This window comes from Equus quagga, chromosome 2, assembly GCF_021613505.1.
Source record: "Equus quagga isolate Etosha38 chromosome 2, UCLA_HA_Equagga_1.0, whole genome shotgun sequence".
Lineage (NCBI taxonomy): Eukaryota > Metazoa > Chordata > Mammalia > Perissodactyla > Equidae > Equus > Equus quagga.
The window spans coordinates 47921137-47932564 of NC_060268.1; positions in this window are offsets into that span (position 1 = coordinate 47921137).

Below are 11428 nucleotides of genomic sequence, written 5' to 3' on the forward strand. Positions count from 1 at the left end.
AAAAATCTAGAATAGTTTAGATTTATAGAAAAATTGCAAAGATAATAGAGAGTTCCCATACATCCGTGCAATGGACTGAATGTTTTTGCTGCCCACCCCTCACCAAATTTGTATGTTGAAATGCTAACCCCCAAGAGGATGGCAGTAGGAAATGGAGGCTTTGGGGGGTGATGTGGTCATGAGGGTGGAGCCCTCATCAATGGGATTAGTGCCCTTATAAAAGAGACCTCAGAAAGATCTCTCACCCCTTCTGTCACGTAAGGACACAGTGAGAAGACAGCCATCTATGAGGAAGCTGGCTCTCACCAAACACTGAATGTGCTGACACTTTGATCTTGGACTTCCCAGCCTCCGGAACTATGAGAAATAAATTTCTGTTGTTTATAAGCCACCCAGTCTATGGCATTTTGTTACAGCAGCTGGAACAGATTAAGACACTCAGCAACCAGTTTTCCTTTATTATTAACATCATACAATAGTACAGCACGTTTGTTACAATTAGCGAACCAATATTGATATATTATCATAACTAAAGTCCATGCTTAATTCAGATTTCCTTAGTTTTTACCTCACATCCTTTTTCTGTTCCAAGATCCCATGCAGGATACCACATTCCATTTAGTCATCATATCTCATTCAGATCTTCTTGGCTGATAGTTTCTCCCTTTTCTTGTTTTCGATGACAGTTTTGAGTAGCACAGGTTGAGTATTTTGTAGAATGTCCCTCAGTGGGGATTTGTCTTGATTAGACTGGGGTTATAGGTTTTTGTGACGTAAAGGGCCATTTTCATCACACCGTATCAAGGGTCGTACTATCCACAAGATATCACTGTCAATATTGACCTGGTCATCTGGCTCAGGTTGTGTTTATCAAATTTCCCAATTGTAAATTTACTCTTTCCCTCTTTTTATAGGCTGAATTGTGCTTCCTCAAAATTCTTATGTTAAAGTCCTAACTTGCAGTAACTCAGAATGTGACTGTTTTGAGATACTGTCCTTAAAGAGGTAATTAAGTTAAAATGAGGTCATTTGGACCTTAATCCAATGACTGGTGTCCTTTGAAGAGGAGATTAGGACACAGACATGTACAGAGGGAAGACCATGTGAAGACACAGGGAGATGAAGGCCAACTGCAAGCCAAGGAGAGACGCTTCAGAAGAAACAAAACTTGCTGACACCTTGATCGTGGACTTCCAGCCTCCAGAATTCTAAGAAAATAAATGTCTGTTAAGTTGTCTCGTCTAGGGTGCTTTGTTATGGCAGCCCTAGCAAACTAATATATATCCCGTTTCACACAATTTTTTTTTAAGATTTTATGTTTTTTTCCTTTTTCTCCCCAAAGCCCCCCAGTACATAGTTGTATATTCTTCGTTGTGGGTCCTTCTAGTTGTGGCATGTGGGACGCTACCTCAGCGTGGTTTGATGAGCAGTGCCATGTCTGTGCCCAGGATTCGAACCAACGAAACACTGGGCCGCCTACAGCGGAGCGCGCGAACTTAACCACTCGGCCACGGGGCCAGCCCCAGCTTTCACGCTCTTTTGAATCAGGTCACTACACGCAGCCCACACTTAAGGAGTGGGGAGTGATGCTGCACCTCCTTGAGGACAGAGTACCCACATAAATCAGTTACTTACATCAGTATAGATTCGTGGATATTTATTTTATACTTTGGGTTATAATCAATACTACTTTATTTCTTGCTCAAACTGTTCATGCGTTGGCCACTGGGAGCTCTTTCATTTGGTTTCTGTGTCCCTTTGACCTACCCGCCATCATTCTGTGTGGCGTTTTTTTTTGCTTTGTTCTTTTTCAGAGCCCTTCTTTACTTTCTAGCATTACAAGATGCTGCAGGCTCATCTTGTGTATTTCCTTTTCAGTCCTAGAATCAGCCATTTCTCCAAGGAGCCCTGATTTGGAGGATGGTATCAGAAACTAAGATCTGGGCCTTGTTGCCTCGGGAGTATTGTTGCTTCTAGGCCCCTCTCAGCCACAGAGCAAGGAAATATCTGTGTATACCAACCTGTGTATGTAGACATACCTAAAAATATTTCTATATGCAGTCACCTGTATTTATATTAAGCTAAACATGAGTCCATACTGATGTCTTCAACTCCAATCCATTACCACACAGATCCTTCTAGCCTCCTCCCCTGGCTTACCTGTAAATTCTCTAAGAGCAAGAAACCAGAGCCTATCTTCTTTTCATCAGCAAAAACAGGACAACTTATATGTGTATTGTTGTTGAGGGGTTCAAATGAGATAAATGAGAAAGTGTACTGGAAACTGGACTGTGTCATACAATTTGAAGATATTATTAATCAAATCTTCAGACCTCTCTCTCCCTACATATTCACTCCCTGCCCTGGACTGCCTGGTTCTGTCATTTTTCAGGATTCAATGGAAGCTGAATCAAGAATTCAGTGACTTCTGAAAGAGCATTTTTGATGGGGAGCAAAATGAAACTTAGGAGTCAGCCAGAAAGGATGAATAGCTCAAAGATTAGGACGGTACACATGTATTGACTTATCTGGGTATACTACCTGGCTGTATAGATTAAGAGCCTCTTCTAATGTGTCAAGGCATGTCAAATCAAAATGAGTAAGGAAATACTGAACTTCCTCAAGTTCTCACACACTAAAGAAGACAACACTGCAGTGTCATATTGAGGAGGCATATTGGAAGGTGTAATGGCATCTGTTGTATTTCTGTTTGTCATCTTTTCTGTATTTTGGGAAAATTTCTACACTAGTCCTGCCTCCTAATAGAAAAATCAAGATGCAAATCCTCACCTCTTTTGCAGCTCAGACACAGCCATATGACCTGGTCTACAAAGATCAGATTTATCTGCACAAGACTTAGGCTATGGGAGTGAGTAAATGTGAAGAAATGGGATCTAGAACTTCCATTTGCCAGTGAAGGTAGCAGCAGAGGCGGCCCAGTTCTGGGGACAACAGTGGTCACATCAAAGCTGGGCTTCTGGCTTTCAGTGTTGGTGGTGATGGCTGGCAGCACGGGTGGTAACAGTGTCCATATCAGGCCATTGCTATACATGTTTTGGGGATAGTTTCTAGAAGATTTACAGCAAGACTGTTTCTCAAGCCTTTCCAACAATTTTATAAGTGATCTGCTATCTTTTGATAAATCTCTTTTCTGCTTAAATGAGACAGAATTATGCACCCTGATCACTATAGAGTGGAACAGCAGGGGTTAAGGGGAATGACTACAATTCAAGGCTATAATTTCATCGAGAAAATATTTATTGGGCATTTAAACTATGGCCAGACACTGGGTTAAGTGCGTGCTAGAGCAAAATAATAAGATACCTTTCCTGGAAGGGAGGACAGCTGAATGAAGGCAATTAGAACGCATTGTGATTAAGTGCTAAAACAGTGTTATTGGTCTAACTTGGCTAAAAAAATGGTTATTGTCTCTCAGAGGATGAAACAATTAACATGATGTGGAGGAGGGGAATATTCCGTTTGCACAAATGTACATTTGAATTAAGTTCTAGAATGTAACCAGGAGTCCATCAACAGACATTACCAACTAAGACAAAACAAGCTACAGATTGGGGAAAGATATTTATGATGCATATACCTATCCACAAAATTTTTTTTAAATAAAGAACTTCTACTCGTTTTAGGGAACTTGACCTAAGACACAGGCAAAAAGCAATGGTTGCCATACATGGAAGGTAGAAAGTAATGGATTCAGTTCAGGAGAGCAGCTAAGTCCCAAGATGACACCTGTGCCTTAAGATAAGAAAGCAACAAGTTCAGATTGAAGCAAGGGAGTTTTCTAGAGCAAAAGGAAGACTCTATAGAATACCTGATATGATGAAAGACATTAAAATAATTGTGGCTATGATACAGGCCAAAAGTACAAGGGAAAAAAACAATTAGAAACACCAAGTAAAACAAAAGCTATACAGGGAAATGTGATCATGGCACAAACTGTGATCTGCAGTGAACTCTATCTATCAACCTATAAAGCTGAGAAGACTATTAATAATGATCATAAAATAGAATACACATGCTATCAACCTTGAGGATGTAACTGTAAGAACACAGATGACAAAAGTTGAGAGAACGGAGGAGAGTCAAAAGGAAGGACGGGACATTAATCTTGTCATTTTACATACTAGAGAGCTAAGAAATACTGTTGATAGCCAATAAAATGAGAAATAAAGGTGAAAATAGATTATTAGACATTGTCAAGGAAGCCTATAAAGGAATTGAAAGTAGTGATGTTATGATCCTAGAAGGAGGGGGGCGGCAGTGGGAAGTGTTAAATGCTAAATCCTCATTTAGCAGTCTTGAAAACCATTAATTTCTGTCTAAAATTACAAAATCAAGAAACAGTGGTAGAAACATAGTATTGAGAGGTATGGAGGCAACTGCTAGAAGAAACACAGTTTTTTGAATATTTCAAGTATTTCTTACTCTAGGAGCTAAACTTGGTGGCAGAGGTATATTTTGTGATTCTTAGCTTTTCACTATGTCCTTCTATACCATTTGACTTCAGAATCACATACAAGTATAATTTTAATGTTAAAAAAGCTGAAAGGAGCAGGGAAACAAGTCTAAAAATTTAATTTAGAACCAAGTTTCACACTCCCAGAACATTTGGAACTGGTGACAAGGGAGAAGCACATTGCTGGGCCTCATAAGGCATCTCTTACATAAGGCCACCTCTCCAAGATTGAGAGCCTTAGCTGATCTACCTAATACACAGATCTACCTTATACACATTTTGCCTTACAGAGAAAGAGGCAAAATGAGGAGACAAAGGAATATGTTCCAAATAAGGAAACAGGATAAATCCTCAGAAAAAGAACTAAACGAAACAGAGATATCTACCTGACAAAGAGTACAAACTAATAGTCATAAGGATGCTCATGAACCTGGGAGAGGAATGGATGAATTCAATGAGAACTTCCACAAAGAATTGGAAAATATAAAAAAGAGCCAGTTAGAAATAAAGAATATAATAATGGAAATAAAAAATTCACTAGAGGGACTCAATAGCAGAGTAGATAATACAGAAGAATGGATCAGTGAATGAAAGACTAGAGGAAATCACTGAAGCTGAACAGATAGAAAAATGAATTAAAAAGAACAAGGACAGTCTAAGGGACCTCTGGGAGAACATCAAGCACACTAACATCCATATTATAGGTGCCCCAGAAGTAGAAGAGAGAGACAAAGGGGTAGAAAATCTATATGAAGAAATAGTAACTGAAAACCTTCCTAACCTAAGGAAGGAAACAGACATCCAGGCACAGAAAGCACAGAGAGCATCAAACAAGATAACCCCAAAGAGGCTCAAACAAAGACACATTTATTATTTATAATTAAAATGTCCAGAATTAAAGGCAGAGAATCCTAAAAGCCACAAGAGAAAGGCAACAGGGAAACAACACAAGGCTATCAGATGACTTCTTAGCAGAAACCTTATAGGCTAGAAGGGAGTGGCACAACATTTTTAAAGTGCTGAAAGGAAGAAATCTACAGCCAAGAATACTCTACCCAGCAAGGTTATCATTTAGAATGGAAGAAGAGAGAAAGAGTTTTCCAGACAGACAAAAACTAAAGGAATTTATCCCCAATAAACCAGCCTTACAAGAAATGCTAAAGGAACTTATTTAAGTGGAAAAGAAAAGACCACAAATAGGAATAAGAAAATTAGCCAAAAAAAGAAAGAAAGAAAGAAAAAAGAAATCCCTGGTAAAGGCAAAAATACAGTAAAGGTGGCAGATCAACCACCTATGATGATAACATGAAGGTCAAAAGACACAAGTACTAAAATTATGTATTTCCGTGATAAGAGGGTAATGGATACACATGCACAAAAAAGAGGTTAAATATGGTATCAAAAACGTAAAATGTGGGAGGAGGAGAGTAAAAGAGTAGAGCTTCCAGCAAATGATCAAACTTAAGAGACTATCAACTTAATATAGATTGCTCTATATGTAGGTTATTATATATGAACCTCATGGTAAGAACAAACCAGAAACCTATAACAAATACACAAAAAGTTGAGAGAAAGGAATGCAAACATAATACTAAAGAAAGCCATCAAAACACAAGGGAAGAGGGCAAGAGAAAAAAGGAACAGAGAAGAACTACTAAAACACCCAGAAAAAAATAACAAAATGGTAATAAGTACATACTTATCAATAGTTACTTTAAATGTAAATGGACTAAATGCTCCAATCAAAAGACATAAGGTAGGGGCTGGCCCAGTGGCGTAGTGGTTAAGTTCGTGCACTCCACTTCGGCGGCAGTCTTAGCAGCATATTTTCAAGTGCCATGCCTGATTGGGCAAGGGAAACAACAAAAAAAATAGGCAAATGGGACTACAGCAGACTAAAAATCATCTGCACAGCAAAGGAAACCATCAACAAAAGAAAAAGACAACCTAACAATTGGGAGAAGATGTTTGCAAACCATATACCTGATAAGCAGTTAATGTCCAAAATATATAAAGAGCTCATACATCTCAACAACAACAAAACCAATAACCCAATTAAAAAATGGGCAAAAGATCTGAAGAGACATTTTTCCAAAGAAGATATACAGATGGCCAATAGGCACATGAAAAATGTTCAACATTGCTAATTATTAGGGAAATGCAAATTAAAACCACAATGAGCTATCACCTCACATCCGTCAGAATGGCTATAATTAACAAGATAAGAAATAACAAGTATTGGAGAGGATGTGGAGAGAAGGGAACTCTCACACACTGCTGGTGGGAGTGCAAACTGGTGCAGCCACTATGGAGAGCAGTATGGAGATTCCTCCAAAAATTAAGAATAGAACTACCATATGATCCGGCTATTCCACTACTGGGTATTTATCTAAATAATATGAAAACACAAATGTGTAAAGACAAATGCCCTCCTATGTTCATTGTGGCATTTTTTCACAATAGTCAAGACTTGGAAGCAATCTAGGTGCCCATCAAGGGACAAATGGATAAAGAAGATGTGGTACATATACACAATGGAATACTACTCAGCCATAAAAAAGAGGAAATCTTGCCATTTGCAACAACATGGATGAAACTTGAAGGACTTATGCTAAGCGAAATAAGTCAGAGGGAGAAAGTTAAATGCCGTATGACCTCACTCATAAATAGACAATAGCAACAACAAACACACACGTAGACAGAGATTGGATTGGTGATTACCAGAGGGGAAGTGGGGAGGGAGGATGGTGAAAGGGGTGATTCACACAGGTGTATGGTTATGGATGATAATTAGCCTTTGGGTGGTGAACATGACATAATCTACACAGAAAAAATGAAATATAATGATGTACACCTGAAATTTAATATAATGTTATAAACCAATGTTACCTCAAAAAAAAAAAAAGAAGTAAGTTTTGGTTTTATCATTCTTTTTCTATATTTTTACCCTATGATTGATGCCCCACTTGATGGCATTTGCTTCAGTCGGTTCTCTTAAAAAAACTTATGAATTTAAGCAATGATCCCAAAGAAATCACTTTTAAATTTCTAGATCCTTTCTGGACATCCGTGCTTTTACAAAGTTGTGAAGACCCTTCTGAGTCTCAAACCTCTAGCCTCTTCTCTTCGTGCCCTCCAAGAATATGACCTCACCACTCCCTCTCTTATGGATGCGATTAAGGCCATTCAGTGAACCCTCTCCTCCACTGTCCCTTTTCCCCACCTGAACTCTAGTCATTCGTCCTCTGACTCTTTGAAAGACATGCCAAAGCCGATCTCTTCGCCCATGCATCCATCCCAGTTCTTGCCCTCTTGCTTCCTCTACATCTTTAATTTTTCTTCCATACTTTTTGTCTTGCCTATAACCATACTCAAATCTTTCCTACATTTAAAAGCAAAACCAAAAACTGTATCTTCTTTCATGTACCTCAGAATCTCTCAAAAGAAACACACTGTTGGGGCCAGCCTTGTGCCATAGTGGTTAAGTTTGTGCACTGGGCTTTGGTAGCCCAGGGTTCACCAGTTTGGATCCCAGGTGCAGACCTATACACTGCTTGTCAAGCCATGCTGTGACAGGCGTCCCACATATAAAGTGGAGGAAGATGGGCACGGATGTTAGCTCAGGGCCAGTCTTCGTCAGCAAAAAGAGGATTGCCAGCGGATGTTAGCTCAGGGCTAATCTTCCTCAAAAAAAATAAATAAGAAACACATCCTCACCACTAATTCATCTTCAGTCACTTATCATTCCTCTTCTATTCCTCTGCCTCATGCCCAAACACACCTGCTCTACTGAAACTGCTCTCTCCAAATGATCAGTGATACCAATGTCCAAATCTACTGGCCTTTTCTCAGGCCCCAGTCTTCTCACTGCTCTGCTACACTCTACACTGTAGAGCATCTTCCTCTTACTAAAACATGTTGCTCCCTTTGCTTCTGACACTTGGAGCACAAATCTCCCATAGGAATGTGAATATACTGCAATCAGTTGGCAATATTCTAACAGAATATACCCAGGAGTTACAAGATGTGAAACAAGTATAGTGAATAGATCTTTAAAGTTTACATATAAACCTAACATATGAGAAAATAAACTTGGTAGGAATACTACTATATATGACCATCTTAAATTACCCCAGCTGGCAACACTTGAGCCACAGACCTAACTCATATAAAGATATTCAAGACAGACATATTATATATAGTAATTTTCTGCCAGAAAAAAACCCTAATATTTTTAGTTTTCCTTTCAGCAAGTATATTCACAGCACTTGGGGCTTCTCATATTGATATTAAAGTGGTTGAGAATTAAGGAAGATATGAAAGGTCTTTGTCCTGTAACCTACAAGCGTGGCCCAGCAGAAAGCTGCCTACTGGTGTGTCTGCCTCTCAGCTTTATGCTTAAACTAAAATATGGCTGCTCTATAGTGATCATTTCTGCATTAATTCAAACAACTGTCAACTTCCATTTATAGACAAGGTTACTAGAAATACTAGCTCACATAGATGCAAAAAAGCAAGAATCTAGAATACAAATCAGCCTAATTTATTGGTAATGGGGCAGATAGAGAAAGCTTGCAAGGTTATGATCATAAGCAAGAGCAGAGAAGCAGTGAACACGTACTATGTCCCCTCCATGGAAAATAAGGTACACTACTTCCAGTGAAGTGAGGTTTATGAGCACAGCTCTTTGACCTTTCCTCGGCCAGAGAAACCCTGTGGGTAAAAGCCTACTTCAGGGAAGGAAAGCCTACCCCATGGCTGAGACAGAAGCAAGCATTCTCTCTCCGCATCCATGTCCTTAATCTGGTTTCCCACTTAACATTTCCAACCAATATTCCCTTTCCCTTTATTCATTCAACAAACATTTGAGTATGTATAAGCTGTTTCTAGGTGGTAGGGATAAATAACGAATTAGACATCCCTCTAAGGAAGTTAAAAGTTGAGCTGAGATCAGAATGAAAAAAGCCAGCCGAGCTATGAACCAGGGAAGCATTTAATGGAAAAGAGATGTGTTGAACAGGGGCAGGAATGAGCTCGGAACACTTTAAGAGGTTACACATGTTAAGAACGGAAGTGAGGTTGGGCGCAGCACGAACCAGGGAGCAGAAGTGGAAAAGTGATGTGTTAGGAACTATAGCAGTTGTCCCGGTAAGAAATATTAGAGGCTTGTGGAATGGTGCCAGCAGTGGAGAGAAATCAGCAAATTCAGCATATTTTGGTATCTGTTAGTCACAGCCTCTGAGAAATCAACGATGACTTCAAGATTGGTTTGAGTACCTGAGTGGGCAAATGCACGGTGGTATCGTATCATTTACTGAGTTGAAGGCTGGAAGAAAGAACAGGGTTAGGGAGGAAAATCAAGAGTTGCTTCACATGCCATGTTCTCCAACCAAACATCCTTAGTTAGGTCTACATTTTTACGACTCCCTGCCTATTGGAAAATAACATTCCCTCTACCTAAAATGCTTTTCTTCCTCCCTTTCCCCTCACCCATGCCTACAGCAGCCTGTCTCTCAAAGCCACCTCTAAAACTTCCCTGATCTAGCACTCATCCCATTTATCCTCTAAGTTGAGTAACTCATTCCTCTAGACTTCCTGGAACTTTATTTCTACCTCTCTTATGAAATGTAATACTTCCTACCTTGCATTAAACCTTATATATATAAAAGGTTTATATATTTCTCAGAATGTGGGCTCCTGTCTCATCCATATTCATATTTCTTTTTTTTGAGGGAGATTAGCCCTGAGCTAACATCCGTGCCCATCTTCCTCTACTTTATATGTGGGACGCCCACCACAACACGGCTTGCCAAGTGGTGCCATGTCTGCACCCAGGATCCCAACCGGCGAACCCTGGGCCGCTGAAGCAGAACATGCGCACTTAACCACTGTGCCACCGCGCGGGCCCATCATATTTCTGAGAGTACTGTACTCGAGTGTTTTATACCTGAGATGGAGAAGACTCACAATCTGCAAACAGTTAATGTTACCTTACTAACAAAACCTTCACAAATATAAGTTAGACTGGAAGGATCTCATTAACACATTATTTAAATTAAAACAAAATTTAAAACTAATAGTCAAATTCTTTCTGCATGTAATAGGTGAAATCTAAAGGGATCAACTTCAGAAAATATACTGAAAAACAATATAATACTTAAATGAGACAAAAATTGCAAATTAAATCAATAGAAATTAAGTAGATCAATTTATTTTTTGTATATTTCACAAATATAATTTTGGAAGGGCTATTTAACAAATTTCAGCATTAACTGCCAACTTTATAGTCATGTTCAACAAAAAAGGCATTTACTCTTGGCCCTTTTAATACAGGCCAAGTGTCCTATTGCATCACAAATGACAGAGATGCAGTAACAGATTTGAGGGCATATTAAAGGAATTAGATGTTTTCTTTCAAATGCTGTTTAGTTATGAGTAACACAATACAAACATACATTAACAGTTATCACGACCACCAGTGATTTGCAGAATAAAACCCACAGGTCTACTTACTTAAAAGGCTGAAACTACAAATGAGTTTTGAAATCAGTGTTTTTATCCTTAGATTAACAATCTCAAAATGAGATTTCCTTGAGCCCAGTTTTACAAGGTGTGGTGAGTCAGGAAGCAATATGGAGACCGGCAGTGCGTGCTGAGTTGCAGAGTTAGGACAGTGGCTCAAATCAGTCATATCCAGATTAGGATAGTGTTTTAGAAAATTAAAAACGTGTTCTTAATTGTGGCATACTAGGAAGGATGTTAAGGATTGATAATTCATCAGCCCTAAAAACCATTTAATGAATGCCATCAGGGAGCTTAAGAAATAAGCAGGGATGGGGGGTAAAGTAAGATGAGGTGAAAAAAGATAACAACTGGAAGAAATGTATTTGAAAGTTGAGGAATGTAAAAAGGCCACCAGCGAAGCTGCTTTAGTTGCCACTCAGGTGTGCTCTT